This window comes from Pseudophryne corroboree, chromosome 11 (genome assembly GCF_028390025.1).
Source record: "Pseudophryne corroboree isolate aPseCor3 chromosome 11, aPseCor3.hap2, whole genome shotgun sequence".
Lineage (NCBI taxonomy): Eukaryota > Metazoa > Chordata > Amphibia > Anura > Myobatrachidae > Pseudophryne > Pseudophryne corroboree.
The window spans coordinates 166600288-166627368 of NC_086454.1; the positions used below are offsets into that span (position 1 = coordinate 166600288).

Below are 27081 nucleotides of genomic sequence, written 5' to 3' on the forward strand. Positions count from 1 at the left end.
GCAAATGTACCTCAAAGCACAGATCATATTTTGTTTTTATAGCATTTCATTTTTCAAAAAAAAGCTTAAGCCATAGAGTCACTTGAAGCATGGGTATCATAAAAATGCTCCAGTTTCTTTCCACATTACAAAATAAAAATAAATATTAGATAGGATAATAACAAAGATTAAGGCATCTAGTAATAGTATAAAAATAGACAATTTAGACTAGGAGTATATGCAAATCTAAGCAAAATCAATCTAAAAAATCTAATACACAATTTTTAATTGTAAATTTACAGATTGTTGAAAAAGATAATCCCAGGATGTAATCCATTATGTATTAAATTTAGTATGTTTTACCAAGTTGTGTATGAATAACTTTTAACACAAAAAAATATATATTGGGGAAGTAGCTCAATGTGCCCATTGGAAATAAAGAATGCTAGCCCATTTTGGAATGCAAATCTTAAGAAAATACAAACTTCAATCCATAGGAAAGCACTTTTTATTCAGTCTACACTCTGTAATCATACTATAGCTTAATTTACAAATTGTGATGTCATTATCAGACTTAACTCACAAGAGACTTTCATCCTTGGTCTATAAAAAAGGCAGTCCTCTGTTATAAAGCTTGAAACAATTGTAAGTGGCTGATATGCAAATATGGAAACACAGAAAAACTGTCAATTCAATGCTAGGATAACATAAGGGGTGATGCTCCAACTGAAATTGGTCCTAGGCATTTAGGTTTCTAGTATCTATCTTCTCCTTTAAAAAATAGGTTACTTTTTATATATTATCATTGGGTTTGGACAAATATTCTACATAATACCTATTGCATCCCTGAGCTTATTAGAAACTTGAAATAATATATATAAAGTATTGAATTTCTTTTCTTTGCATTTAAAAGATGAGCGCACTTCAGTAGATGCCATTGCTCAGGTGAGGGTTCCATGGTGTAATTGTTAGCACCCTGGACTTTGAATCTAGTAATCTGAGTTCATATCTCGTGGGAGCTAACATTGTTTATTTTCCTTTTGTTCAAAGCTCCATTTTCATTCAATGTATGAGTATTGCAAATCTTCATTTAAAATTCATATAAATTCCATCGTCTTCAGTGGTATCCTTTGTTTAAACTCATTTTTAAACTTAGCAAATCAGAAGTATGTCAAATATTTGGAAATAAGAAAAGATGCAATAAGAATGCAGAGATCCATTACTTGTGCTCTGGTCTTTAGAAATTCTCCATTTTTTTTACTTCAGTGTGCACTAATGAGAGGGGAGCACATATCTTCTTCTTCTTCTAGTAACACCTAGTGCCCTCTATGTTTGAGCAGCAATATAATAACTGATTAATTTGCCCTTGCATATCTTAGTTATGCCATATTGCTTGATTTGAGACAAAAGTCACTGAGCCAAGTAGAGAAAAATCTTCATCAGCCAAAGGATGACACTCCCACTGGCTTCTGATATGTATTTGAAGAGATTTTGTGATATATGTGTCTATGATGTTTTCAAGTATTCATGCACTCCACCGATGAGCTTATTCCATTCTTGTCCATCAAGAAAAGCAAATGGCCCATACGGGGATCGAACCCGTGACCTTGGCGTTATTAGCACCACGCTCTAACCAACTGAGCTAACCGGCCACAGATGTTACTGCAAGCAAACACAAAACTGGCAAATGTACCTCAAAGCACAGATCATATTTTGTTTTTATAGCGTTTCATTTTTCAAAAAAAAGCTTAAGCCATAGAGTCACTTGAAGCATGGGTATCATAAAAATGCTCCAGTTTCTTTCCACATTACAAAATAAAAATAAATATTAGATAGGATAATAACAAAGATTAAGGCATCTAGTAATAGTATAAAAATAGACAATTTAGACTAGGAGTATATGCAAATCTAAGCAAAATCAATCTAAAAAATCTAATACACAATTTTTAATTGTAAATTTACAGATTGTTGAAAAAGATAATCCCAGGATGTAAACCATTATGTATTAAATTTAGTATGTTTTACCAAGTTGTGTATGAATAACTTTTAACACAAAAAAATATATATTGGGGAAGTAGCTCAATGTGCCCATTGGAAATAAAGAATGCTAGCCCATTTTGGAATGCAAATCTTAAGAAAATACAAACTTCAATCCATAGGAAAGCACTTTTTATTCAGTCTACACTCTGTAATCATACTATAGCTTAATTTACAAATTGTGATGTCATTATCAGACTTAACTCACAAGAGACTTTCATCCTTGGTCTATAAAAAAGGCAGTCCTCTGTTATAAAGCTTGAAACAATTGTAAGTGGCTGATATGCAAATATGGAAATACAGAAAAACTGTCAATTCAATGCTAGGATAACATAAGGGGTGATGCTCCAACTGAAATTGGTCCTAGGCATTTAGGTTTCTAGTATCTATCTTCTCCTTAAAAAAATAGGTTACTTTTTATATATTATCATTGGGTTTGGACAAATATTCTACATAATACCTATTGCATCCCTGAGCTTATTAGAAACTTGAAATAATATATATAAAGTATTGAATTTCTTTTCTTTGCATTTAAAAGATGAGCGCACTTCAGTAGATGCCATTGCTCAGGTGAGGGTTCCATGATGTAATTGTTAGCAACCTGGACTTTGAATCTAGTAATCTGAGTTCATATCTCGTGGGAGCTAACATTGTTTATTTTCCTTTTGTTCAAAGCTCCATTTTCATTCAATGTATGAGTATTGCAAATCTTCATTTAAAATTCATATAAATTCCATCATCTTCAGTGGTGTCTTTTGTTTAAACTCATTTTTAAACTTATCAAATCAGAAGTATGTCAAATATTTGGAAATAAGAAAAGATGCAATAAGAATGCAGAGATCCATTACTTGTGCTCTGGTCTTTAGAAATTCTCCATTTTTTTTACTTCAGTGTGCACTAATGAGAGGAGAGCACATATCTTCTTCTTCTTCTTCTTCTAGTAACACCTAGTGCCCTCTATGTTTGAGCAGCAATATAATAACTGATTAATTTGCCCTTGCATATCTTAGTTATGCCATATTGCTTGATTTGAGACAAAAGTCACTGAGCCATGTAGAGAAAAATCTTCATCAGCCAAAGGATGACACTCCCACTGGCTTCTGATATGTATTTGAAGAGATTTTGTGATATATGTGTCTATGATGTTTTTAAGTATTCATGCACTCCACCAATGAGCTTATTCCGTTCTTGTCCATCAAGAAAAGCAAATGGCCCATACGGGGATCGAACCCGTGACCTTGGCGTTATTAGCACCACGCTCTAACCAACTGAGCTAACAGGCCACAGATATTACTGCAAGCAAACACAAAACTGGCAAATGTACCTCAAAGCACAGATCATATTTTGTTTTTATAGCATTTCATTTTTCAAAAAAAAGCTTAAGCTATAGAGTCACTTGAAGCATGGGTATCATAAAAATGCTCCAGTTTCTTTCCACATTACAAAATAAAAATAAATATTAGATAGGATAATAACAAAGATTAAGGCATCTAGTAATAGTATAAAAATAGACAATTTAGACTAGGAGTATATGCAAATCTAAGCAAAATCAATCTAAAAAATCTAATACACAATTTTTAATTGTAAATCTACAGATTGTTGAAAAAGATAATCCCAGGATGTAATCCATTATGTATTAAATTTAGTATGTTTTACCAAGTTGTGTATGAATAACTTTTAACACAAAAAAAATATATATTGGGGAAGTAGCTTAATGTGCCCATTGGAAATAAAGAATGCTAGCCCATTTTGGAATGCAAATCTTAAGAAAATACAAACTTCAATCCATAGGAAAGCCCTTTTTATTCAGTCTACACTCTGTAATCATACTATAGCTTAATTTACAAATTGTGATGTCATTATCAGACTTAACTCACAAGAGACTTTCATCATTGGTCTATAAAAAAGGCAGTCCTCTGTTATAAAGCTTGAAACAATTGTAAGTGGCTGATATGCAAATATGGAAATACAGAAAAACTGTCAATTCAATGCTAGGATAACATAAGGGGTGATGCTCCAACTGAAATTGGTCCTAGGCATTTAGGTTTCTAGTATCTATCTTCTCCTTTAAAAAATAGGTTACTTTTTATATATTATCATTGGGTTTGGACAAATATTCTACATAATACCTATTGCATCCCTGAGCTTATTAGAAACTTGAAATAATATATATAAAGTATTGAATTTCTTTTCTTTGCATTTAAAAGATGAGCGCACTTCAGTAGATGCCATTGCTCAGGTGAGGGTTGAATGGTGTAATTGTTAGCACCCTGGACTTTGAATCTAGTCATCTGAGTTCATATCTCGTGGGAGCTAACATTGTTTATTTTCCTTTTGTTCAAAGCTCCATTTTCATTCAATGTATGAGTATTGCAAATCTTCATTTAAAATTCATATAAATTCCATCATCTTCAGTGGTGTCCTTTGTTTAAACTCATTTTTAAACTTATCAAATCAGAAGTATGTCAAATATTTGGAAATAAGAAAAGATGCAATAAGAATGCAGAGATCCATTACTTGTGCTCTGGTCTTTAGAAATTCTCCATTTTTTTTACTTCAGTGTGCACTAATGAGAGGGGAGCACATATCTTCTTCTTCTTCTTCTAGTAACACCTAGTGCCCTCTATGTTTGAGCAGCAATATAATAACTGATTAATTTGCCCTTGCATATCTTAGTTATGCCATATTGCTTGATTTGAGACAAAAGTCACTGAGCCATGTAGAGAAAAATCTTCATCAGCCAAAGGATGACACTCCCACTAGCTTCTGATATGTATTTGAAGAGATTTTGATATATATGTGTCTATGATGTTTTCAAGTATTCATGCACTCCACCGATGAGCTTATTCCATTCTTGTCCATCAAGAAAAGCAAATGGCCCATACGGGGATCGAACCCGTGACCTTGGCGTTATTAGCACCACGCTCTAACCAACTGAGCTAACCGGCCACAGATGTTACTGCAAGCAAACACAAAACTGGCAAATGTACCTCAAAGCACAGATCATATTTTGTTTTTATAGCATTTCATTTTTCAAAAAAAAGCTTAAGCTATAGAGTCACTTGAAGCATGGGTATCATAAAAATGCTCCAGTTTCTTTCCACATTACAAAATAAAAATAAATATTAGATAGGATAATAACAAAGATTAAGGCATCTAGTAATAGTATAAAAATAGACAATTTAGACTAGGAGTATATGCAAATCTAAGCAAAATCAATCTAAAAAATCTAATACACAATTTTTAATTGTAAATCTACAGATTGTTGAAAAAGATAATCCCAGGATGTAATCCATTATGTATTAAATTTAGTATGTTTTACCAAGTTGTGTATGAATAACTTTTAACACAAAAAATATATATATTGGGGAAGTAGCTTAATGTGCCCATTGGAAATAAAGAATGCTAGCCCATTTTGGAATGCAAATCTTAAGAAAATACAAACTTCAATCCATAGGAAAGCCCTTTTTATTCAGTCTACACTCTGTAATCATACTATAGCTTAATTTACAAATTGTGATGTCATTATCAGACTTAACTCACAAGAGACTTTCATCCTTGGTCTATAAAAAAGGCAGTCCTCTGTTATAAAGCTTGAAACAATTGTAAGTGGCTGATATGCAAATATGGAAATACAGAAAAACTGTCAATTCAATGCTAGGATAACATAAGGGGTGATGCTCCAACTGAAATTGGTCCTAGGCATTTAGGTTTCTAGTATCTATCTTCTCCTTTAAAAAATAGGTTACTTTTTATATATTATCATTGGGTTTGGACAAATATTCTACATAATACCTATTGCATCCCTGAGCTTATTAGAAACTTGAAATAATATATATAAAGTATTGAATTTCTTTTCTTTGCATTTAAAAGATGAGCGCACTTCAGTAGATGCCATTGCTCAGGTGAGGGTTCCATGGTGTTATTGTTAGCAACCTGGACTTTGAATCTAGTAATCTGAGTTCATATCTCGTGGGAGCTAACATTGTTTTTTTTCCTTTTGTTCAAAGCTCCATTTTCATTCAATGTATGAGTATTGCAAATCTTCATTTAAAATTCATATAAATTCCATCATCTTCAGTGGTGTCCTTTGTTTAAACTCATTTTTAAACTTATCAAATCAGAAGTATGTCAAATATTTGGAAATAAGAAAAGATGCAATAAGAATGTAGAGATCCATTACTTGTGCTCTGGTCTTTAGAAATTCTCCATTTTTTTTACTTCAGTGTGCACTAATGAGAGGGGAGCAAATTTCTTCTTCTTCTTCTAGTAACACCTAGTGCCCTCTATGTTTGAGCAGCAATATAATAACTGATTAATTTGCCCTTGCATATCTTAGTAATGCCATATTGCTTGATTTGAGACAAAAGTCACTGAGCCATGTAGAGAAAAATCTTCATCAGCCAAAGGATGACACTCCCACTGGCTTCTGATATGTATTTAAAGAGATTTTGTGATATATGTGTCTATGATGTTTTCAAGTATTCATGCACTCCACCAATGAGCTTATTCCGTTCTTGTCCATCAAGAATAGCATATGGCCCATACGGGGATCGAACCCATGACCTTGGCGTTATTAGCACCACGCTCTAACCAACTGAGCTAAAAGGCCACAGATATTACTGCAAGCAAACACAAAACTGGCAAATGTACCTCAAAGCACAGATCATATTTTGTTTTTATAGCATTTCATTTTTCAAAAAAAAGCTTAAGCCATAGAGTCACTTGAAGCATGGGTATCATAAAAATGCTCCAGTTTCTTTCCACATTACAAAATAAAAATAAATATTAGATAGGATAATAACAAAGATTAAGGCATCTAGTAATAGTATAAAAATAGACAATTTAGACTAGGAGTATATGCAAATCTAAGCAAAATCAATCTAAAAAATCTAATACACAATTTTTAATTGTAAATTTACAGATTGTTGAAAAAGATAATCCCAGGATGTAATCCATTATGTATTAAATTTAGTATGTTTTACCAAGTTGTGTATGAATAACTTTTAACACAAAAAAATATATATTGGTGAAGTAGCTTAATGTGCCCATTGGAAATAAAGAATGCTAGCCCATTTTGGAATGCAAAGCTTAAGAAAATACAAACTTCAATCCATAGGAAAGCACTTTTTATTCAGTCTACACTCTGTAATCATACTATAGCTTAATTTTCAAATTGTGATGTCATTATCAGATTTAACTCACAAGAGACTTTCATCCTTGGTCTATAAAAAAGGCAGTCCTCTGTTATAAAGCTTGAAACAATTGTAAGTGGCTGATATGCAAATATGGAAATACAGAAAAACTGTCAATTCAATGCTAGGATAACATAAGGGGTGATGCTCCAACTGAAATTGGTCCTAGGCATTTAGGTTTCTAGTATCTATCTTCTCCTTTAAAAAATAGGTTACTTTTTATATATTATCATTGGTTTTGGACAAATATTCTACATAATACCTATTGCATCCCTGAGCTTATTAGAAACTTGAAATAATATATATAAAGTATTGAATTTCTTTTCTTTGCATTTAAAAGATGAGCGCACTTCAGTAGATGCCATTGCTCAGGTGAGGGTTCCATGGTGTAATTGTTAGCACCCTGGACTTTGAATCTAGTCATCTGAGTTCATATCTCGTGGGAGCTAACATTGTTTATTTTCCTTTTGTTCAAAGCTCCATTTTCATTCAATGTATGAGTATTGCAAATCTTCATTTAAAATTCATATAAATTCCATCATCTTCAGTGGTGTCCTTTGTTTAAACTCATTTTTAAACTTATCAAATCAGAAGTATGTCAAATATTTGGAAATAAGAAAAGATGCAATAAGAATGCAGAGATCCATTACTTGTGCTCTGGTCTTTAGAAATTCTCCATTTTTTTTACTTCAGTGTGCACTAATGAGAGGGGAGCACATATCTTCTTCTTCTAGTAACACCTAGTGCCCTCTATGTTTGAGCAGCAATATAATAACTGATTAATTTGCCCTTGCATATCTTAGTTATGCCATATTGCTTGATTTGAGACAAAAGTCACTGAGCCATGTAGAGAAAAATCTTCATCAGCCAAAGGATGACACTCCCACTGGCTTCTGATATGTATTTGAAGAGATTTTGTGATATATGTGTCTATGATGTTTTCAAGTATTCATGCACTCCACCAATGAGCTTATTCCGTTCTTGTCCATCAAGAAAAGCAAATGGCCCATACGGGGATCGAACCCGTGACCTTGGCGTTATTAGCACCACGCTCTAACCAACTGAGCTAACAGGCCACAGATATTACTGCAAGCAAACACAAAACTGGCAAATGTACCTCAAAGCACAGATCATATTTTGTTTTTATAGCATTTCATTTTTCAAAAAAAAGCTTAAGCCATAGAGTCACTTGAAGCATGGGTATCATAAAAATGCTCCAGTTTCTATCCACATTACAAAATAAAAATAAATATTAGATAGGATAATAACAAAGATTAAGGCATCAACTAATAGTATAAAAATAGACAATTTAGACAAGGAGTATATGCAAATCTAAGCAAAATCAATCTAAAAAATCTAATACACAATTTTTAATTGTAAATTTACAGATTGTTGAAAAAGATAATCCCAGGATGTAATCCATTATGTATTAAATTTAGTATGTTTTACCAAGTTGTGTATGAATAACTTTTAACACAAAAAAATATATATTGGGGAAGTAGCTTAATGTGCCCATTGGAAATAAAGAATGCTAGCCCATTTTGGAATGCAAAGCTTAAGAAAATACAAACTTCAATCCATAGGAAAGCACTTTTTATTCAGTCTACACTCTGTAATCATACTATAGCTTAATTTACAAATTGTGATGTCATTATCAGATTTAACTCACAAGAGACTTTCATCCTTGGTCTATAAAAAAGGCAGTCCTCTGTTATAAAGCTTGAAACATTTGTAAGTGGCTGATATGCAAATATGGAAATACAGAAAAACTGTCAATTCAATGCTAGGATAACATAAGGGGTGATGCTCCAACTGAAATTGGTCCTAGGCATTTAGGTTTCTAGTATCTATCTTCTCCTTTAAAAAATAGGTTACTTTTTATATATTATCATTGGTTTTGGACAAATATTCTACATAATACCTATTGCATCCCTGAGCTTATTAGAAACTTGAAATAATATATATAAAGTATTGAATTTCTTTTCTTTGCATTTAAAAGATGAGCGCACTTCAGTAGATGCCATTGCTCAGGTGAGGGTTCCATGGTGTAATTGTTAGCACCCTGGACTTTGAATCTAGTCATCTGAGTTCATATCTCGTGGGAGCTAACATTGTTTATTTTCCTTTTGTTCAAAGCTCCATTTTCATTCAATGTATGAGTATTGCAAATCTTCATTTAAAATTCATATAAATTCCATCATCTTCAGTGGTGTCCTTTGTTTAAACTCATTTTTAAACTTATCAAATCAGAAGTATGTCAAATATTTGGAAATAAGAAAAGATGCAATAAGAATGCAGAGATCCATTACTTGTGCTCTGGTCTTTAGAAATTCTCCATTTTTTTTACTTCAGTGTGCACTAATGAGAGGGGAGCACATATCTTCTTCTTCTTCTAGTAACACCTAGTGCCCTCTATGTTTGAGCAGCAATATAATAACTGATTAATTTGCCCTTGCATATCTTAGTTATGCCATATTGCTTGATTTGAGACAAAAGTCACTGAGCCATGTAGAGAAAAATCTTCATCAGCCAAAGGATGACACTCCCACTGGCTTCTTATATGTATTTGAAGAGATTTTGTGATATATGTGTCTATGATGTTTTCAAGTATTCATGCACTCCACCGATGAGCTTATTCCATTCTTGTCCATCAAGAAAAGCAAATGGCCCATACGGGGATCGAACACGTGACCTTGGCATTATTAGCACCACACTCTAACCAACCGAGCTAACAGGCCACAGATATTACTGCCAGCAAACACAAAACTGGCAAATGTACCTCAAAGCACAGATCATATTTTGTTTTTATAGCATTTCATTTTTCAAAAAAAAGCTTAAGCCATAGAGTCACTTGAAGCATGGGTATCATAAAAATGCTCCAGTTTCTTTCCACATTACAAAATAAAAATAAATATTAGATAGGATAATAACAAAGATTAAGGCATCTAGTAATAGTATAAAAATAGACAATTTAGACTAGGAGTATATGCAAATCTAAGCAAAATCAATCTAAAAAATCTAATACACAATTTTTAATTGTAAATTTACAGATTGTTGAAAAAGATAATCCCAGGATGTAATCCATTATGTATTAAATTTAGTATGTTTTACCAAGTTGTGTATGAATAACTTTTAACACAAAAAAATATATATTGGGGAAGTAGCTTAATGTGCCCATTGGAAATAAAGAATGCTAGCCCATTTTGGAATGCACAGCTTAAGAAAATACAAACTTCAATCCATAGGAAAGCACTTTTTATTCAGTCTTCACTCTGTAACCATACTATAGCTTAATTTACAAATTGTGATGTCATTATCAGACTTAACTCACAAGAGACTTTCATCCTTGGTCTATAAAAAAGGCAGTCCTCTGTTATAAAGCTTGAAACAATTGTAAGTGGCTGATATGCAAATATGGAAATACAGAAAAACTGTCAATTCAATGCTAGGATAACATAAGGGGTGATGCTCCAACTGAAATTTGTCCTAGGCATTTAGGTTTCTAGTATCTATCTTCTCCTTTAAAAAATAGGTTACTTTTTATATATTATCATTGGTTTTGGACAAATATTCTACATAATACCTATTGCATCCCTGAGCTTATTAGAAACTTGAAATAATATATATAAAGTATTGAATTTCTTTTCTTTGCATTTAAAAGATGAGCGCACTTCAGTAGATGCCATTGCTCAGGTGAGGGTTCCATGGTGTAATTGTTAGCACCCTGGACTTTGAATCTAGTAATCTGAGTTCATATCTCGTGGGATCTAACATTGTTTATTTTCCTTTTGTTCATAGCTCCATTTTCATTCAATGTATGAATATTGCAAATCTTCATTTAAAATTCATATAAATTCCATCATCTTCAGTGGTGTCCTTTGTTTAAACTCATTTTTAAACTTATCAAATCAGAAGTATGTCAAATATTTGGAAATAAGAAAAGATGCAATAAGAATGCAGAGATCCATTACTTGTGCTCTGGTCTTTAGAAATTCTCCATTTTTTTTTACTTCAGTGTGCACTAATGAGAGGGGAGCACATATCTTCTTCTTCTTCTAGTAACACCTAGTGCCCTCTATGTTTGAGCAGCAATATAATAACTGATTAATTTGCCCTTGCATATCTTAGTTATGCCATATTGCTTGATTTGAGACAAAAGTCTCTGAGCCATGTAGAGCAAAATCTTCATCAGCCAAAAGATGACACTCCCACTGGCTTCTGATATGTATTTGAAGAGATTTTGTGATATATGTGTCTATGATTTTTTTAAGTATTCATGCACTCCACCGATGAGCTTATTCCATTCTTGTCCATCAAGAAAAGCAAATGGCCCATACGGGGATCGAACCCATGACCTTGGCGTTATTAGCACCACGCTCTAACCAACTGAGCTAACCAGCCACATATATTACTGCAAGCAAACACAAAACTGGCAAATGTACCTCAAAGCACAGATCATATTTTGTTTTTATAGCATTTCATTTTTCAAAAAAAAGCTTAAGCCATAGAGTCACTTGAAGCATGGGTATCATAAAAATGCTCCAGTTTCTATCCACATTACAAAATAAAAATAAATATTAGATAGGATAATAACAAAGATTAAGGCATCAACTAATAGTATAAAAATAGACAATTTAGACAAGGAGTATATGCAAATCTAAGCAAAATCAATCTTAAAAATCTAATACACAATTTTTAATTGTAAATTTACAGATTGTTGAAAAAGATAATCCCAGGATGTAATCCATTATGTATTAAATTTAGTATGTTTTACCAAGTTGTGTATGAATAACTTTTAACACAAAAAAATATATATTGGGGAAGTAGCTTAATGTGCCCATTGGAAATAAAGAATGCTAGCCCATTTTGGAATGCAAAGCTTAAGAAAATACAAACTTCAATCCATAGGAAAGCACTTTTTATTCAGTCTACACTCTGTAATCATACTATAGCTTAATTTACAAATTGTGATGTCATTATCAGATTTAACTCACAAGAGACTTTCATCCTTGGTCTATAAAAAAGGCAGTCCTCTGTTATAAAGCTTGAAACATTTGTAAGTGGCTGATATGCAAATATGGAAATACAAAAAAACTGTCAATTCAATGCTAGGATAACATAAGGGGTGATGCTCCAACTGAAATTGGTCCTAGGCATTTAGGTTTCTAGTATCTATCTTCTCCTTTAAAAAATAGGTTACTTTTTATATATTATCATTGGTTTTGGACAAATATTCTACATGTACCTATTGCATCCCTGAGCTTATTAGAAACTTGAAATAATATATATAAAGTATTGAATTTCTTTTCTTTGCATTTAAAAGATGAGCGCACTTCAGTAGATGCCATTGCTCAGGTGAGGGTTCCATGGTGTAATTGTTAGCACCCTGGACTTTGAATCTAGTCATCTGAGTTCATATCTCGTGGGAGCTAACATTGTTTATTTTCCTTTTGTTCAAAGCTCCATTTTCATTCAATGTATGAGTATTGCAAATCTTCATTTAAAATTCATATAAATTCCATCATCTTCAGTGGTGTCCTTTGTTTAAACTCATTTTTAAACTTATCAAATCAGAAGTATGTCAAATATTTGGAAATAAGAAAAGATGCAATAAGAATGCAGAGATCCATTACTTGTGCTCTGGTCTTTAGAAATTCTCCATTTTTTTTACTTCAGTGTGCACTAATGAGAGGGGAGCACATATCTTCTTCTTCTTCTAGTAACACCTAGTGCCCTCTATGTTTGAGCAGCAATATAATAACTGATTAATTTGCCCTTGCATATCTTAGTTATGCCATATTGCTTGATTTGAGACAAAAGTCACTGAGCCATGTAGAGAAAAATCTTCATCAGCCAAAGGATGACACTCCCACTGGCTTCTGATATGTATTTGAAGAGATTTTGTGATATATGTGTCTATGATGTTTTCAAGTATTCATGCACTTCACCGATGAGCTTATTCCATTCTTGTCCATCAAGAAAAGCAAATGGCCCATACGGGGATCGAACCCGTGACCTTGGCGTTATTAGCACCACACTCTAACCAACCGAGCTAACAGGCCACAGATATTACTGCCAGCATACACAAAACTGGCAAATGTACCTCAAAGCACAGATCATATTTTGTTTTTATAGCATTTCATTTTTCAAAAAAAAGCTGAAGCCATAGAGTCACTTGAAGCATGGGTATCATAAAAATGCTCCAGTTTCTTTCCACATTACAAAATAAAAATAAATATTAGATAGGATAATAACAAATATTAAGGCATCTAGTAATAGTATAAAAATAGACAATTTAGACTAGGAGTATATGCAAATCTAAGCAAAATCAATCTAAAAAATCTAATACACAATTTTTAATTGTAAATTTACAGATTGTTGAAAAAGATAATCCCAGGATGTAATCCATCATGTATTAAATTTAGTATGTTTTACCAAGTTGTGTATGAATAACTTTTAACACAAAAAAATATATATTGGGGCTAGTAGCTTAATGTGCCCATTGGAAATAAAGAATGCTAGCCCATTTTGGAATGCAAAGCTTAAGAAAATACAAACTTCAATCCATAGGAAAGCACTTTTTATTCAGTCTACACTCTGTAATCATACTATAGCTTAATTTACAAATTGTGATGTCATTATCAGACTTAACTCACAAGAGACTTTCATCCTTGGTCTATAAAAAAGGCAGTCCTCTGTTATAAAGCTTGAAACAATTGTAAGTGGCTGATATGCAAATATGGAAATACAGAAAAACTGTCAATTCAATGCTAGGATAACATAAGGGGTGATGCTCCAACTGAAATTGGTCCTAGGCATTTAGGTTTCTAGTATCTATCTTCTCCTTTAAAAAATAGGTTACTTTTTATATATTATCATTGGGTTTGGACAAATATTCTACATAATACCTATTGCATCCCTGAGCTTATTAGAAACTTGAAATAATATATATAAAGTATTGAATTTCTTTTCTTTGCATTTAAAAGATGAGCGCACTTCAGTAGATGCCATTGCTCAGGTGAGGGTTCCATGGTGTAATTGTTAGCAACCTGGACTTTGAATCTAGTAATCTGAGTTCATATCTCGTGGGAGCTAACATTGTTTTTTTTTCCTTTTGTTCAAAGCTCCATTTTCATTCAATGTATGAGTATTGCAAATCTTCATTTAAAATTCATATAAATTCCATCATCTTCAGTGGTGTCCTTTGTTTAAACTCATTTTTAAACTTATCAAATCAGAAGTATGTCAAATATTTGGAAATAAGAAAAGATGCAATAAGAATGCAGAGATCCATTACTTGTGCTCTGGTCTTTAGAAATTCTCCATTTTTTTTTACTTCAGTGTGCACTAAAGAGAGGGGAGCACATATCTTCTTCTTCTTCTAGTAACACCTAGTGCCCTCTATGTTTGAGCAGCAATATAATAACTGATTAATTTGCCCTTGCATATCTTAGTTATGCCATATTGCTTGATTTGAGACAAAAGTCACTGAGCCATGTAGAGAAAAATCTTCATCAGCCAAAGGATGACACTCCCACTGGCTTCTGATATGTATTTGAAGAGATTTTGTGATATATGTGTCTATGATGTTTTCAAGTATTCATGCACTCCACCAATGAGCTTATTCCGTTCTTGTCCATCAAGAAAAGCAAAAGGCCCATACGGGGATCGAACCCGTGACCTTGGCGTTATTAGCACCACGCTCTAACCAACTGAGCTAACAGGCCACAGATATTACTGCAAGCAAACACAAAACTGGCAAATGTACCTCAAAGCACAGATCATATTTTCTTTTTATAGCATTTCATTTTTCAAAAAAAAGCTTAAGCCATAGAGTCACTTGAAGCATGGGTATCATAAAAATGCTCCAGTTTCTTTCCACATTACATAATAAAAATAAATATTAGATAGGATAATAACAAAGATTAAGGCATCAACTAATAGTATAAAAATAGACAATTTAGACAAGGAGTATATGCAAATCTAAGCAAAATCAATCTAAAAAATTTAATACACAATTTTTAATTGTAAATTTACAAATTGTTGAAAAAGATAATCCAGGATGTAATCCATTATGTATTAAATTTAGTATGTTTTACCAAGTTGTGTATGAATAACTTTTAACACAAAAAAATATATATTGGGGAAGTAGCTTAATGTGCCCATTGGAAATAAAGAATGCTAGCCCATTTTGGAATGCAAAGCTTAAGAAAATACAAACTTCAATCCATAGGAAAGCACTTTTTATTCAGTCTACACTCTGTAATCATACTATAGCTTAATTTACAAATTGTGATGTCATTATCAGACTTAACTCACAAGAGACTTTCATCCTTGGTCTATAAAAAAGGCAGTCCTCTGTTATAAAGCTTGAAACAATTGTAAGTGGCTGATATGCAAATATGGAAATACAGAAAAACTGTCAATTCAATGCTAGGATAACATAAGGGGTGATGCTCCAACTGAAATTGGTCCTAGGCATTTAGGTTTCTAGTATCTATCTTCTCCTTTAAAAAATAGGTTACTTTTTATATATTATCATTGGGTTTGGACAAATATTCTACATAATACCTATTGCATCCCTGAGCTTATTAGAAACTTGAAATAATATATATAAAGTATTGAATTTCTTTTCTTTGCATTTAAAAGATGAGCGCACTTCAGTAGATGTCATTGCTCAGGTGAGGGTTCCATGGTGTAATTGTTAGCACCCTGGACTTTGAATCTAGTAATCTGAGTTCATATCTCGTGGGAGCTAGCATTGTTTATTTTCCTTTTGTTCAAAGCTCCATTTTCATTCAATGTATGAGTATTGCAAATCTTCATTTAAAATTCATATAAATTCCATCATCTTCAGTGGTGTCCTTTGTTTAAACTCATTTTTAAACTTATCAAATCAGAAGTATGTCAAATATTTGGAAATAAGAAAAGATGCAATAAGAATGCAGAGATCCATTACTTGTGCTCTGGTCTTTAGAAATTCTCCATTTTTTTTACTTCAGTGTGCACTAATGAGAGGGGAGCACATATCTTCTTCTTCTTCTAGTAACACCTAGTGCCCTCTATGTTTGAGCAGCAATATAATAACTAATTAATTTGCCCTTGCATATCTTAGTTATGCCATATTGCTTGATTTGAGACAAAAGTCACTGAGCCATGTAGAGAAAAATCTTCATCAGCCAAAGGATGACACTCCCACTGGCTTCTGATATGTATTTGAAGAGATTTTGTGATATATGTGTCTATGATGTTTTCAAGTATTCATGCACTCCACCGATGAGCTTATTCCATTCTTGTCCATCAAGAAAAGCAAATGGCCCATACGGGGATCGAACCCGTGACCTTGGCGTTATTAGCACCACGCTCTAACCAACTGAGCTAACCAGCCACAGATATCACTGCAAGCAAACACAAAACTGGCAAATGTACCGCAAAGCACAGATCATATTTTGTTTTTATAGCATTTCATTTTTCAAAAAAAAGCTTAAGCCATAGAGTCACTTGAAGCATGGGTATCATAAAAATGCTCCAGTTTCTTTCCACATTACAAAATAAAAATAAATATTAGATAGGATAATAACAAAGATTAAGGCATCTACTAATTGTATAAAAATAGACAATTTAGACAAGGAGTATATGCAAATCTAAGCAAAATCAATCTAAAAAATTTAATACACAATTTTTAATTGTAAATTTACAAATTGTTGAAAAAGATAATCCAGGATGTAATCCATTATGTATTAAATTTAGTATGTTTTACCAAGTTGTGTATGAATAACTTTTAACACAAAAAAATATATATTGGGGAAGTAGCTTAATGTGCCCATTGGAAATAAAGAATGCTAGCCCATTTTGGAATGCAAAGCTTAAGAAAATACAAACTTCAATCCATAGGAAAGCACTTTTTATTCAGTCTACACTCTGTAATCATACTATAGCTTAATTTACAAATTGTGATGTCATTATCAGACTTAACTCACAAGAGACTTTCATCCTTGGTCTATAAAAAAGGCAGTCCTCTGTTATAAAGCTTGAAACAATTGTAAGTGGCTGATATGCAAATATGGAAATACAGAAAAACTGTCAATTCAATGCTAGGATAACATAAGGGGTGATGCTCCAACTGAAATTGGTCCTAGGCATTTAGGTTTCTAGTATCTATCTTCTCCTTTAAAAAATAGGTTACTTTTTATATATTATCATTGGGTTTGGACAAATATTCTACATAATACCTATTGCATCCCTGAGCTTATTAGAAACTTGAAATAATATATATAAAGTATTGAATTTCTTTTCTTTGCATTTAAAAGATGAGCGCACTTCAGTAGATGTCATTGCTCAGGTGAGGGTTCCATGGTGTAATTGTTAGCACCCTGGACTTTGAATCTAGTAATCTGAGTTCATATCTCGTGGGAGCTAGCATTGTTTATTTTCCTTTTGTTCAAAGCTCCATTTTCATTCAATGTATGAGTATTGCAAATCTTCATTTAAAATTCATATAAATTCCATCATCTTCAGTGGTGTCCTTTGTTTAAACTCATTTTTAAACTTATCAAATCAGAAGTATGTCAAATATTTGGAAATAAGAAAAGATGCAATAAGAATGCAGAGATCCATTACTTGTGCTCTGGTCTTTAGAAATTCTCCATTTTTTTACTTCAGTGTGCACTAATGAGAGGGGAGCACATATCTTCTTCTTCTTCTAGTAACACCTAGTGCCCTCTATGTTTGAGCAGCAATATAATAACTAATTAATTTGCCCTTGCATATCTTAGTTATGCCATATTGCTTGATTTGAGACAAAAGTCACTGAGCCATGTAGAGAAAAATCTTCATCAGCCAAAGGATGACACTCCCACTGGCTTCTGATATGTATTTGAAGAGATTTTGTGATATATGTGTCTATGATGTTTTCAAGTATTCATGCACTCCACCGATGAGCTTATTCCATTCTTGTCCATCAAGAAAAGCAAATGGCCCATACGGGGATCGAACCCGTGACCTTGGCGTTATTAGCACCACGCTCTAACCAACTGAGCTAACCAGCCACAGATATCACTGCAAGCAAACACAAAACTGGCAAATGTACCTCAAAGCACAGATCATATTTTGTTTTTATAGCATTTCATTTTTCAAAAAAAAGCTTAAGCCATAGAGTCACTTGAAGCATGGGTATCATAAAAATGCTCCAGTTTCTTTCCACATTACAAAATAAAAATAAATATTAGATAGGATAATAACAAAGATTAAGGCATCTACTAATTGTATAAAAATAGACAATTTAGACAAGGAGTATATGCAAATCTAAGCAAAATCAATCTAAAAAATGTAATACACAATTTTTAATTGTAAATTTACAAATTGTTGAAAAAGATAATCCAGGATGTAATCCATTATGTATTAAATTTAGTATGTTTTACCAAGTTGTGTATGAATAACTTTTAACACAAAAAAATATATATTGGGGAAGTAGCTTAATGTGCCCATTGGAAATAAAGAATGCTAGCCCATTTTGGAATGCAAAGCTTAAGAAAATACAAACTTCAATCCATAGGAAAGCACTTTTTATTCAGTCTACACTCTGTAATCATACTATAGCTTAATTTACAAATTGTGATGTCATTATCAGACTTAACTCACAAGAGACTTTCATCCTTGGTCTATAAAAAAGGCAGTCCTCTGTTATAAAGCTTGAAACAATTGTAAGTGGCTGATATGCAAATATGGAAATACAGAAAAACTGTCAATTCAATGCTAGGATAACATAAGGGGTGATGCTCCAACTGAAATTGGTCCTAGGCATTTAGGTTTCTAGTATCTATCTTCTCCTTTAAAAAATAGGTTACTTTTTATATATTATCATTGGGTTTGGACAAATATTCTACATAATACCTATTGCATCCCTGAGCTTATTAGAAACTTGAAATAATATATATAAAGTATTGAATTTCTTTTCTTTGCATTTAAAAGATGAGCGCACTTCAGTAGATGTCATTGCTCAGGTGAGGGTTCCATGGTGTAATTGTTAGCACCCTGGACTTTGAATCTAGTAATCTGAGTTCATATCTCGTGGGAGCTAGCATTGTTTATTTTCCTTTTGTTCAAAGCTCCATTTTCATTCAATGTATGAGTATTGCAAATCTTCATTTAAAATTCATATAAATTCCATCATCTTCAGTGGTGTCCTTTGTTTAAACTCATTTTTAAACTTATCAAATCAGAAGTATGTCAAATATTTGGAAATAAGAAAAGATGCAATAAGAATGCAGAGATCCATTACTTGTGCTCTGGTCTTTAGAAATTCTCCATTTTTTTTACTTCAGTGTGCACTAATGAGAGGGGAGCACATATCTTCTTCTTCTTCTTCTTCTTCTAGTAACACCTAGTGCCCTCTATGTTTGAGCAGCAATATAATAACTGATTAATTTGCCCTTGCATATCTTAGTTATGCCATATTGCTTGATTTGAGACAAAAGTCACTGAGCCATGTAGAGAAAAATCTTCATCAGCCAAAGGATGACACTCCCACTGGCTTCTGATATGTATTTGAAGAGATTTTGTGATATATGTGTCTATGATGTTTTCAAGTATTCATGCATTTCACCGATGAGCTTATTCCATTCTTGTCCATCAAGAAAAACAAATGGCCCATACGGAGATCGAACCCGTGACCTTGGCGTTATTAGCACCACGCTCTAACCAACCGAGCTAACAGGCCACACATATTACTGCCAGCATACACAAAACTGGCAAATGTACCTCAAAGCACAGATCATATTTTGTTTTTATAGCATTTCATTTTTCAAAAAAAAGCTGAAGCCATAGAGTCACTTGAAGCATGGGTATCATAAAAATGCTCCAGTTTCTTTCCACATTACAAAATAAAAATAAATATTAGATAGGATAATAACAAAGATTAAGGCATCTAGTAATAGTATAAAAATAGACAATTTAGACTAGGAGTATATGCAAATCTAAGCAAAATCAATCTAAAAAATCTAATACACAATTTTTAATTGTAAATTTACAGATTGTTGAAAAAGATAATCCCAGGATGTAATCCATTATGTATTAAATTTAGTATGTTTTACCAAGTTGTGTATGAATAACTTTTAACACAAAAAAATATATATTGGGGAAGTAGCTTAATGTGCCCATTGGAAATAAAGAATGCTAGCCCATTTTGGAATGCAAAGCTTAAGAAAATACAAACTTCAATCCATAGGAAAGCACTTTTTATTCAGTCTACACTCTGTAATCATACTATAGCTTAATTTACAAATTGTGATGTCATTATCAGACTTAACTCACAAGAGACTTTCATCCTTGGTCTATAAAAAAGGCAGTCCTCTGTTATAAAGCTTGAAACAATTGTAAGTGGCTGATATGCAAATATGCAAATACAGAAAAACTGTCAATTCAATGCTAGAATAACATAAGGGGTGATGCTCCAACTGAAATTGGTCCTAGGCATTTAGGTTTCTAGTATCTATCTTCTCCTTTAAAAAATAGGTTACTTTTTATATATTATCATTGGGTTTGGACAAATATTCTACATAATACCTATTGCATCCCTGAGCTTATTAGAAACTTGAAATAATATATATAAAGTATTGAATTTCTTTTCTTTGCATTTAAAAGATGAGCGCACTTCAGTAGATGTCATTGCTCAGGTGAGGGTTCCATGGTGTAATTGTTAGCACCCTGGACTTTGAATCTAGTAATCTGAGTTCATATCTCGTGGGAGCTAACATTGTTTATTTTCCTTTTGTTCAAAGCTCCATTTTCATTCAATGTATGAGTATTGCAAATCTTCATTTAAAATTCATATTAATTCCATCATCTTCAGTGGTGTCCTTTGTTTAAACTCATTTTTAAACTTATCAAATCAGAAGTATGTCAAATATTTGGAAATAAGAAAAGATGCAATAAGAATGCAGAGATCCATTACTTGTGCTCTGGTCTTTAGAAATTCTCCATTTTTTTTACTTCAGTGTGCACTAATGAGAGGGGAGCACATATCTTCTTCTTCTTCTAGTAACACCTAGTGCCCTCTATGTTTGAGCAGCAATATAATAACTAATTAATTTGCCCTTGCATATCTTAGTTATGCCATATTGCTTGATTTGAGACAAAAGTCACTGAGCCATGTAGAGAAAAATCTTCATCAGCCAAAGGATGACACTCCCACTGGCTTCTGATATGTATTTGAAGAGATTTTGTGATATATGTGTCTATGATGTTTTCAAGTATTCATGCACTCCACCGATGAGCTTATTCCATTCTTGTCCATCAAGAAAAGCAAATGGCCCATACGGGGATCGAACCCGTGACCTTGGCGTTATTAGCACCACGCTCTAACCAACTGAGCTAACCAGCCACAGATATCACTGCAAGCAAACACAAAACTGGCAAATGTACCTCAAAGCACAGATCATATTTTGTTTTTATAGCATTTCATTTTTCAAAAAAAAGCTTAAGCCATAAAGTCACTTGAAGCATGGGTATCATAAAAATGCTCCAGTTTCTTTCCACATTACAAAATAAAAATAAATATTAGATAGGATAATAACAAAGATTAAGGCATCTACTAATAGTATAAAAATAGACAATTTAGACAAGGAGTATATGCAAATCTAAGCAAAATCAATCTAAAAAATCTAATACACAATTTTTAATTGTAAATTTACAGATTGTTGAAAAAGATAATCAGGATGTAATCCATTATGTATTAAATTTAGTATGTTTTACCAAGTTGTGTATGAATAACTTTTAACACAAAAAATATATATTGGGGAAGTAGCTTAATGTGCCCATTGGAAATAAATAATGCTAGCCCATTTTGGAATGCAAAGCTTAAGAAAATACAAACTTCAATCCATAGGAAAGCACTTTTTATTCAGTCTACACTCTGTAATCATACTATAGCTTAATTTACAAATTGTGATGTCATTATCAGACTTAACTCACAAGAGACTTTCATCCTTGGTCTATAAAAAAAGGCAGTCCTCTGTTATAAAGCTTGAAACAATTGTAAGTGGCTGATATGCAAATATGGAAACACAGAAAACTGTCAATTCAATGCTAGGATAACATAAGGGGTGATGCTCCAACTGAAATTGGTCCTAGGCATTTAGGTTTCTAGTATCTATCTTCTCCTTTAAAAAATAGGTTACTTTTTATATATTATCATTGGGTTTGGACAAATATTCTACATAATACCTATTGCATCCCTGAGCTTATTAGAAACTTGAAATAATATATATAAAGTATTGAATTTCTTTTCTTTGCATTTAAAAGATGAGCGCACTTCAGTAGATGCCATTGCTCAGGTGAGGGTTCCATGGTGTAATTGTTAGCACCCTGGACTTTGAATCTAGTAATCTGAGTTCATATCTCGTGGGAGCTAACATTGTTTATTTTCCTTTTGTTCAAAGCTCCATTTTCATTCAATGTATGAGTATTGCAAATCTTCATTTAAAATTCATATAAATTCCATCGTCTTCAGTGGTGTCCTTTGTTTAAACTCATTTTTAAACTTAGCAAATCAGAAGTATGTCAAATATTTGGAAATAAGAAAAGATGCAATAAGAATGCAGAGATCCATTACTTGTGCTCTGGTCTTTAGAAATTCTCAATTTTTTTTACTTCAGTGTGCACTAATGAGAGGGGAGCTCATATCTTCTTCTTCTTCTAGTAACACCTAGTGCCCTCTATGTTTGAGCAGCAATATAATAACTGATTAATTTGCCCTTGCATATCTTATTTATGCCATATTGCTTGATTTGAGACAAAAGTCACTGAGCCATGTAGAGAAAAATCTTCATCAGCCAAAGGGTGAAACTCCCACTGGCTTCTGATATGTATTTGAAGAGATTTTGTGATATATGTGTCTATGATGTTTTCAAGTATTCATGCACTCCACCAATGAGCTTATTCCATTCTTGTCCATCAAGAAAAGAAAATGGCCCATACGGGGATCGAACCCGTGACCTTGGCGTTATTAGCACCACGCTCTAACCAACTGAGCTAACCGGCCGCATATATTACTGCAAGCAAACACAAAACTGGCAAATGTACCTCAAAGCACAGATCATATTTTGTTTTTATAGCATTTCATTTTTCAAAAAAAAGCTTAAGCCATAGAGTCACTTGAAGCATGGGTATCATAAAAATGCTCCAGTTTCTTTCCACATTACAAAATAAAAATAAATATTAGATAGGATAATAACAAAGATTAAGGCATCTACTAATTGTATAAAAATAGACAATTTAGACAAGGAGTATATGCAAATCTAAGCAAAATCAATCTAAAAAATTTAATACACAATTTTTAATTGTAAATTTACAAATTGTTGAAAAAGATAATCCAGGATGTAATCCATTATGTATTAAATTTAGTATGTTTTACCAAGTTGTGTATGAATAACTTTTAACACAAAAAAATATATATTGGGGAAGTAGCTTAATGTGCCCATTGGAAATAAAGAATGCTAGCCCATTTTGGAATGCAAAGCTTAAGAAAATACAAACTTCAATCCATAGGAAAGCACTTTTTATTCAGTCTACACTCTGTAATCATACTATAGCTTAATTTACAAATTGTGATGTCATTATCAGACTTAACTCACAAGAGACTTTCATCCTTGGTCTATAAAAAAGGCAGTCCTCTGTTATAAAGCTTGAAACAATTGTAAGTGGCTGATATGCAAATATGGAAATACAGAAAAACTGTCAATTCAATGCTAGGATAACATAAGGGGTGATGCTCCAACTGAAATTGGTCCTAGGCATTTTGGTTTCTAGTATCTATCTTCTCCTTTAAAAAATAGGTTACTTTTTATATATTATCATTGGGTTTGGACAAATATTCTACATAATACCTATTGCATCCCTGAGCTTATTAGAAACTTGAAATAATATATATAAAGTATTGAATTTCTTTTCTTTGCATTTAAAAGATGAGCGCACTTCAGTAGATGCCATTGCTCAGGTGAGGGTTCCATGGTGTAATTGTTAGCACCCTGGACTTTGAATCAAGTCATCTGAGTTCATATCTCGTGGGAGCTAACATTGTTTATTTTCCTTTTGTTCAAAGCTCCATTTTCATTCAATGAATGAGTATTGCAAATCTTCATTTAAAATTCATATAAATTCCATCATCTTCAGTGGTGTCCTTTGTTTAAACTCATTTTTAAACTTATCAAATCAGAAGTATGTCAAATATTTGGAAATAAGAAAAGATGCAATAAGAATGCAGAGATTAATTACTTGTGCTCTGGTCTTTAGAAATTCTCCATTTTTTTTACTTCAGTGTGCACTAATGAGAGGGGAGCACATATCTTCTTCTTCTTCTTCTTCTAGTAACACCTAGTGCCCTCTATGTTTGAGCAGCAATATAATAACTGATTAATTTGCCCTTGCATATCTTAGTTATGCCATATTGCTTGATTTGAGACAAAAGTCACTGAGCCATGTAGAGAAAAATCTTCATCAGCCAAAGGATGACACTCCCACTGGCTTCTGATATGTATTTGAAGAGATTTTGTGATATATGTGTCTATGATGTTTTCAAGTATTCATGCATTTCACCGATGAGCTTATTCCATTCTTGTCCATCAAGAAAAACAAATGGCCCATTCGGAGATCGAACCCGTGACCTTGGCGTTATTAGCACCACACTCTAACCAACCGAGCTAACAGGCCACACATATTACTGCCAGCATACACAAAACTGGCAAATGTACCTCAAAGCACAGATCATATTTTGTTTTTATAGCATTTCATTTTTCAAAAAAAAGCTGAAGCCATAGAGTCACTTGAAGCATGGGTATCATAAAAATGCTCCAGTTTCTTTCCACATTACAAAATAAAAATAAATATTAGATAGGATAATAACAAAGATTAAGGCATCTAGTAATAGTATAAAAATAGACAATTTAGACTAGGAGTATATGCAAATCTAAGCAAAATCAATCTAAAAAATCTAATACACAATTTTTAATTGTAAATTTACAGATTGTTGAAAAAGATAATCCCAGGATGTAATCCATTATGTATTAAATTTAGTATGTTTTACCAAGTTGTGTATGAATAACTTTTAACACAAAAAAATATATATTGGGGAAGTAGCTTAATGTGCCCATTGGAAATAAAGAATGCTAGCCCATTTTGGAATGCAAAGCTTAAGAAAATACAAACTTCAATCCATAGGAAAGCACTTTTTATTCAGTCTACACTCTGTAATCATACTATAGCTTAATTTACAAATTGTGATGTCATTATCAGACTTAACTCACAAGAGACTTTCATCCTTGGTCTATAAAAAAGGCAGTCCTCTGTTATAAAGCTTGAAACAATTGTAAGTGGCTGATATGCAAATATGCAAATACAGAAAAACTGTCAATTCAATGCTAGAATAACATAAGGGGTGATGCTCCAACTGAAATTGGTCCTAGGCATTTAGGTTTCTAGTATCTATCTTCTCCTTTAAAAAATAGGTTACTTTTTATATATTATCATTGGGTTTGGACAAATATTCTACATAATACCTATTGCATCCCTGAGCTTATTAGAAACTTGAAATAATATATATAAAGTATTGAATTTCTTTTCTTTGCATTTAAAAGATGAGCGCACTTCAGTAGATGCCATTGCTCAGGTGAGGGTTCCATGGTGTAATTGTTAGCACCCTGGACTTTGAATCTTGTAATCTGAGTTCATATCTCGTGGGATCTAACATTGTTTATTTTCCTTTTGTTCAAAGCTCCATTTTCATTCAATGTATGAGTATTGCAAATCTTCATTTAAAATTCATATAAATTCCATCATCTTCAGTGGTGTCCTTTGTTTAAACTCATTTTTAAACTTATCAAATCAGAAGTATGTCAAATATTTAGGAATAAGAAAAGATGCAATAAGAATGCAGAGATCCATTACTTGTGCTCTGGTCTTTAGAAATTCTCCATTTTTTTTACTTCAGTGTGCACTAATGAGAGGGGAGCACATACCTTCTTCTTCTTCTAGTAACACCTAGTGCCCTCTATGTTTGAGCAGCAATATAATAACTGATTAATTTGCCCTTGCATATCTTAGTTATGCCATATTGCTTGATTTGAGACAAAAGTCACTGAGCCAGGTAGAGAAAAATCTTCATCAGCCAAAGGATGACACTCCCACTGGCTTCTGATATGTTTTTGAAGAGATTTTGTGATATGTGTCTATGATGTTTTTAAGTATTCATGCACTCCACCAATGAGCTTATTCCATTCTTGTCCATCAAGAAAAGAAAATGGCCCATACGGGGATCGAACCCGTGACCTTGGCGTTATTAGCACCACGCTCTAACCAACTGAGCTAACCGGCCACATATATTACTGCAAGCAAACACAAAACTGGCAAATGTACCTCAAAGCACAGATCATATTTTTTTTTTATAGCATTTCATTTTTCAAAAAAAAGCTTAAGCCATAGAGTCACTTGAAGCATGGGTATCATAAAAATGCTCCAGTTTCTTTCCACATTACAAATTAAAAATAAATATTAGATAGGATAATAACAAAGATTAAGGCATCTACTAATTGTATAAAAATAGACAATTTAGACAAGGAGTATATGCAAATCTAAGCAAAACCAATCTAAAAAATCTAATACACAATTTTTAATTGTAAATTTGCAGATTGTTGAAAAAGATAATCCCAGGATGTAATCCATTATGTATTAAATTTAGTATGTTTTACCAAGTTGTGTATGAATAACTTTTAACACAAAAAAATATATATTGGGGAAGTAGCTTAATGTGCCCATTGGAAATAAAGAATGCTAGCCCATTTTGGAATGCAAAGCTTAAGAAAATACAAACTTCAATCCA

At 32.7% G+C, this 27081-nt stretch overlaps 16 non-coding genes across 16 annotated transcripts; all 16 read right to left on the bottom strand.

Annotated features, from left to right (window-relative positions):
• Positions 1 to 1557: 1557 nt before the first annotated feature.
• Positions 1558 to 1631, bottom strand: TRNAI-AAU (transfer RNA isoleucine (anticodon AAU)). The gene has a single exon. It is a non-coding gene; the product is annotated as a tRNA-Ile (tRNA).
• Positions 1632 to 3225: 1594 nt separating this feature from the next.
• Positions 3226 to 3299, bottom strand: TRNAI-AAU (transfer RNA isoleucine (anticodon AAU)). Its single transcript has one exon. It is a non-coding gene; the product is annotated as a tRNA-Ile (tRNA).
• A 1592-nt stretch (positions 3300 to 4891) lies between these two features.
• Positions 4892 to 4965, bottom strand: TRNAI-AAU (transfer RNA isoleucine (anticodon AAU)). The gene has a single exon. It is a non-coding gene; the product is annotated as a tRNA-Ile (tRNA).
• A 1589-nt stretch (positions 4966 to 6554) lies between these two features.
• Positions 6555 to 6628, bottom strand: TRNAI-AAU (transfer RNA isoleucine (anticodon AAU)). Its single transcript has one exon. It is a non-coding gene; the product is annotated as a tRNA-Ile (tRNA).
• Positions 6629 to 8213: 1585 nt separating this feature from the next.
• Positions 8214 to 8287, bottom strand: TRNAI-AAU (transfer RNA isoleucine (anticodon AAU)). Its single transcript has one exon. It is a non-coding gene; the product is annotated as a tRNA-Ile (tRNA).
• A 1588-nt stretch (positions 8288 to 9875) lies between these two features.
• On the bottom strand, positions 9876 to 9949 carry TRNAI-AAU (transfer RNA isoleucine (anticodon AAU)). The gene has a single exon. It is a non-coding gene; the product is annotated as a tRNA-Ile (tRNA).
• Positions 9950 to 11538: 1589 nt separating this feature from the next.
• TRNAI-AAU (transfer RNA isoleucine (anticodon AAU)) lies at positions 11539 to 11612 on the bottom strand. The gene has a single exon. It is a non-coding gene; the product is annotated as a tRNA-Ile (tRNA).
• Positions 11613 to 13199: 1587 nt separating this feature from the next.
• Positions 13200 to 13273, bottom strand: TRNAI-AAU (transfer RNA isoleucine (anticodon AAU)). Its single transcript has one exon. It is a non-coding gene; the product is annotated as a tRNA-Ile (tRNA).
• A 1591-nt stretch (positions 13274 to 14864) lies between these two features.
• On the bottom strand, positions 14865 to 14938 carry TRNAI-AAU (transfer RNA isoleucine (anticodon AAU)). Its single transcript has one exon. It is a non-coding gene; the product is annotated as a tRNA-Ile (tRNA).
• A 1587-nt stretch (positions 14939 to 16525) lies between these two features.
• On the bottom strand, positions 16526 to 16599 carry TRNAI-AAU (transfer RNA isoleucine (anticodon AAU)). The gene has a single exon. It is a non-coding gene; the product is annotated as a tRNA-Ile (tRNA).
• Positions 16600 to 18185: 1586 nt separating this feature from the next.
• Positions 18186 to 18259, bottom strand: TRNAI-AAU (transfer RNA isoleucine (anticodon AAU)). The gene has a single exon. It is a non-coding gene; the product is annotated as a tRNA-Ile (tRNA).
• A 1596-nt stretch (positions 18260 to 19855) lies between these two features.
• On the bottom strand, positions 19856 to 19929 carry TRNAI-AAU (transfer RNA isoleucine (anticodon AAU)). Its single transcript has one exon. It is a non-coding gene; the product is annotated as a tRNA-Ile (tRNA).
• A 1588-nt stretch (positions 19930 to 21517) lies between these two features.
• TRNAI-AAU (transfer RNA isoleucine (anticodon AAU)) lies at positions 21518 to 21591 on the bottom strand. Its single transcript has one exon. It is a non-coding gene; the product is annotated as a tRNA-Ile (tRNA).
• A 1585-nt stretch (positions 21592 to 23176) lies between these two features.
• TRNAI-AAU (transfer RNA isoleucine (anticodon AAU)) lies at positions 23177 to 23250 on the bottom strand. The gene has a single exon. It is a non-coding gene; the product is annotated as a tRNA-Ile (tRNA).
• Positions 23251 to 24843: 1593 nt separating this feature from the next.
• TRNAI-AAU (transfer RNA isoleucine (anticodon AAU)) lies at positions 24844 to 24917 on the bottom strand. Its single transcript has one exon. It is a non-coding gene; the product is annotated as a tRNA-Ile (tRNA).
• Positions 24918 to 26503: 1586 nt separating this feature from the next.
• Positions 26504 to 26577, bottom strand: TRNAI-AAU (transfer RNA isoleucine (anticodon AAU)). The gene has a single exon. It is a non-coding gene; the product is annotated as a tRNA-Ile (tRNA).
• Positions 26578 to 27081: the final 504 nt, after the last annotated feature.